A 4,540-nucleotide genomic window follows, 5' to 3' on the forward strand; every position below is an offset into this window, starting at 1 on the left:
ATCTCTCCTAGTTGTAGGACTTCCACTCAGCCAGCATTCTTGTGGTTCTGGGTGATGTCCGTTCCGTCTTTTAGTTGTATTTTTGAAGTGGTTGTTTGAGGCAGCAAACTCCAGCGTTAACCTATGCCGCCATCTTGGTTCTCCCAATAAAAATATATTTTTAAACAGTGTGGGGGAGGGGGGAGGAAGATGCTGATAGCATCTGTACCATGGGATTGTTAGGAGGACTCAGTGAGTTAAAAATGTGACATTTTCTGCCAAAACCAGTTTGGCTCAGTGGATAGAGCATCAGCCTGCGGACTGAAGGGTCCTGGGTTCGATTCCGGTCAAGGGCATGTACCTGGGTTGCGGGCACATCGGTGGGGGATGTGCAGGAGGCAGCTGATCGATGTTTCTGACTCTCTATCTCTCTCCCTTCCTCTCTGTAAAAAATCAATAAAAATATATTTTTTAAAAAGTGACATTTTCTTAGAACATTTTCTTAGCCCCAGCATGCATTTCTAGAGTTTCATGCATGTTATTCTCAGACACACACAGGCAGCTGAAGCAGCGAGCCTCTGAGAAGCTCCCCAGACTGGAGTCATTGAAAGTCTATGCACTGACCTTCTTTCCTTCCTCTTTCCTCTTTCTCCCTCCAACGTTTGCTGAAGGCCCCTAGATTGGCTTGACACCTGCTAGGAAAGGCCAGCACCCCTGCCTGCTTGGGGAAGGACACTTCTGCAAACTCGGAGATGCGCGTTGGGGGAAGGAAGTGTCTGACTTTGAGATGCTGAGGTCTGGGCTCAGAGTGGAGATGGAAGGGAGGATGGGTGGGCAGCAGAGCGGGGTTAGGGTTGGGGGTGGGGGCACTGGGCCATGCTCTGCCAGCCGTGCTCCTGCTGACACCTAGTGGCAAGACAGAGTTATCATCGTTTTCATCCAGGCTACCTCTCTGAGTGCAGCCTTCACCAGAATATCTGACTGCATGAGCCACCACCCTATGTCCATCTTTGGGCTCTCGTGAGTCATGCTGCTGTGAATTCTGTGGGAAAGTTTTTGTGGGGATGTATGCCTTCTATTTTCTTGGGTAGATAGGAGTGGACTTTCTGGGTCAGATGTCATTCCACATGTAACCTTTTGAGGAATCGCAGACTGTTTTGTTTTGATATTTTGTTTTGTTTTGTTTTTTTGGTTAATCCTCACCCGAGGATATTTTCCCATTGATTTTTAGGGAGAGTGGAAAAGAGAGGGAGAGACAGAGAGAAACATCGATGTGAGAGACACATTGACTGGTTGCCTCCTGCATGAGCCCTGACCAGGGCCGGGGCTGGGGAGGGGCTCGCAACCAAGGTACGTGCCCTTGACTCGTCAAAACTTATTGCCTGTCTTCTTTCTTTTTTTTTTTTAATGTTTTTATTGATTTCAAAGAGGAAGGGAGAGAGAGATAGAAGCATCAATGATGAGAGAATCCTTGATTGGCTGCCTTCTGCATAACCTCCACTGGGGACCGAGCCTGCAACCTGGGCATGGCACTGTAACTTCATGATCCATAGGTTGATGCTCAACCTCTGAGCCACCATGGGCCTGGCTTGTCTGTTTTTTGTTTTGTTAATCCTCACCCGTTTCCATTGATTTTTAGGGAGAGTGGAAGAGAGAGGGAAAGTCAGAGAGAAATATCAATGTGAGAGAAACACATAGATTGGTTGCCTCCTGCAACCAATTGGTTGCCCCAACCAGGGCCTGGGCCGGGGAGGAGCCTGCAACCAAGGTACGTGCCCTTGACCGGAATCGAACCTGGGACCCTTTGGTCCGATGGCCGACACTCTACCCACTGAGCCCAACCAGCCAGGGCTAGGGCTGTCTTCTCGATTCCAGTTATCCCGGTGGGTGTGAAGTGGTAAATCTGGTCAATATTAGGTTCTAAATACGGTAACCCTCAGAACAGTCCCCTCATCACCAGTCCCAGCCTGAAACTGCTGCCCTTCCCGCCCCCTCTACACTCCACTCCCAAGTTCACAAAGTAGATGGTTAGTAAATACTTGTTCAATGAACAAATGGATAGATGGGTGGATGGACAGATGGAATATTATTTTAGCTGTCATAAATAATGTTTCAGAAGGATGTTTAAGGAGGAGGGAAGTTGTGGTCGGCAGAATAATGCCACTTCCCCAAATCCACATACTAATCTCCAGAACCTGTGACTGTGCCTCCTTATATGGAAAAAAAGACCTTTGCAGATGGGATTAGGTTTAGGATCTGGAGATGGGGAAAATTATTTTACATTGTCTGGGTGGACCTCATGTAATCACAGGGGTCCTTCTAGAGCAGTGGTTCTCAACCTTCCTAATGCCGCGACCCTTTAATACAGTTCCTCATGTTGTGGTGACCCCCAACCATAAAATTATTTCCCTTGCTACTTCATAGCTGTAATTTTGCTACTGTTATGAATCGTAATGCAAATATCTGATATGCAGGATGTATTTTCATTGTTACAAATTGAACATAATTAAAGCATAGTGACTACTCACAAAAACAATATGTAATTATATATGTGTTTTCCAGTGGTCTTAGGTGACCCCTGTGAAAGGGTCGTTCGACCCCCAAAGGGGTCGCAACCCACAGGTTGAGAACCGCTTTTCTAGAGGAAGGCAAGAGAGTCAAAATCAAAGAATGAGATGTGACAATAAGACCAGACATTGGGAAGGTGCAGGACCATGAACAAGGAATGCAGTGGCCTCTCGAAGCCAGAAAAGGTGGGACCAGACTCTCCCCGGGAGCCTCCAGGAGGAGCCAGCCCTGCCCACACCTGGTTTGTAACCTCAAAGACCAATATTTGGATTTCCAACCTCTAGAACTGTAAAATAACTAACTTGTGTTGTTTCCAGCCAGTGTTCCTGGTAAATTGCCACAGCAGCAGTAGGAAATGAATACAGAAGTATTAGCATATATTCCTCTGTGACTGCCCTGCTGGGTCGTATTGGGCTCTGAGACAAAAGGGGAAATGTGTGCCTCTCAATATATGTTTTATGTAATTTTTAATTCGCTCCCAGAAGTAGATTTTGAACATGTTATAAAGTGCTAGCTTCCATTAAACACAGGAAAGTAAAATTATAATAAGTTCTTAACATGGTGCATTTCAATATACCTACTTTTAAGTTTCAATATATTTTTAATAATGTTCTGGGGAGAAATAGCCATTAAAATACATAAAAAGAGGTATAAGAGCCACACATTTTTGCACTGATTTCAGGCTCCAATATATGGCTTGGCAAGGCATTGCCAACACCTGCCTTGATGAAAACTTGATATTTTATTCATTACGGGGTTATTTTGCCATTCATTTGATATTTTATAATAGTGCATTGAAATATTTATCTCAATTGAGTTTTTTGGAGCCCCCTTAATTTTTGCACCTGAGGCCAGTGTCTTACTCTCCTCACCCTAGTTCTGGCCCTGCGGGGGGGAAGGGGGGGCGGAAAGATTTTACAGACAGTTTCATCTTAAATTCTTGCCATAACCTCCCCCCTCCCCTCTACTATCTTAAAAAAGAAAATGCAAACAAGTTAGCTCTGGGTTATGAGATGAAAAGTCACTTTAATTAACTTTTTTTTTTCCTTCAAAATTTCCTGAAGGTAGTGTGTAGACAATAAAAGTCCTTTACAGAAAGTTCTTGTAGAAAGTGGTTTGGGCTGAAGCAACATTGTAACTGTCTGTGAACACTTAGGTGATATTTTCAATAAAGATTCTATGAGACGAACATTGGTTTCAGCATAGGTTTATGAGCAATTTTTGTCTTTGATTGTTTTAATGGGACGTGTGTTGACGATAAACTAATAAAGATGTGTTTATTGGATGTTTTCCTCCTCCCAGCTCCCATTGCATCAGGCAAGAATGATGAGCATTTAGGAAAAGCGGAAACCATCTCCGAGGACCGCAGCCAAGTGATAACAGTATTCATTTCAGAAACTATAATGTAACAATTTTTCGTAACATTGGCTCTGAATAATAATCATAAAAGGTCTGGCCCCCGGTGGTTTCCGTATTGTAACTGTTACCACGTTCGCCTCACACGCGAAAGGTCTCCTCCCAGGCGGAAACACGCTACTTTTGTTTCTTTATTACAGAATTTTAAAATTTACTTCAAAGTAACTTCATGGAAAGTCTGGTTCAGTGGTTTTTTTTTTTCTTCTGTGTCCCTGTCTTTTTAGAAATGACAGTAGGATTCTAAAAGTTATTTCAAAGTCATTGAAATTCTAGCTCGATTATTTTACCAAAAAACTTTAGATGGAGAGGAAAGGGAAGAAGAAAAAGCTGATGAACGGGTTTGCGTTGGCCGGGAATCGAACCCGGGTCAACTGCTTGGAAGGCAGCTATGCTAACCACTATACCACCAACGCCCCGGCGGACCAGCCTTCTCCCAGGGTCTTTAATGGAAAACACATCGGATTGGCTGGGCGATGCCAAAGAATGGGATGCCTCTCCCACGCGTCCCTCCGCGCCTCGGAGGACACCGCCCTCGGATGTTCCACGCCGCACGTCCCCCCAGCGCCGCGGAAGCCTG

General features: G+C 44.8%; 1 non-coding gene across 1 annotated transcript; it reads right to left on the reverse strand.

Annotated features, from left to right (window-relative positions):
- Positions 1–4,304: 4,304 nt before the first annotated feature.
- On the reverse strand, positions 4,305–4,376 carry TRNAG-UCC. Its single transcript has one exon. It is a non-coding gene; the product is annotated as a tRNA-Gly (tRNA).
- Between the last annotated feature and the right edge of the window lie 164 nt (positions 4,377–4,540).

This window comes from Myotis davidii, unplaced genomic scaffold, assembly GCF_000327345.1.
Source record: "Myotis davidii unplaced genomic scaffold, ASM32734v1 scaffold551, whole genome shotgun sequence".
Taxonomy (NCBI): Eukaryota; Metazoa; Chordata; class Mammalia; order Chiroptera; family Vespertilionidae; genus Myotis; species Myotis davidii.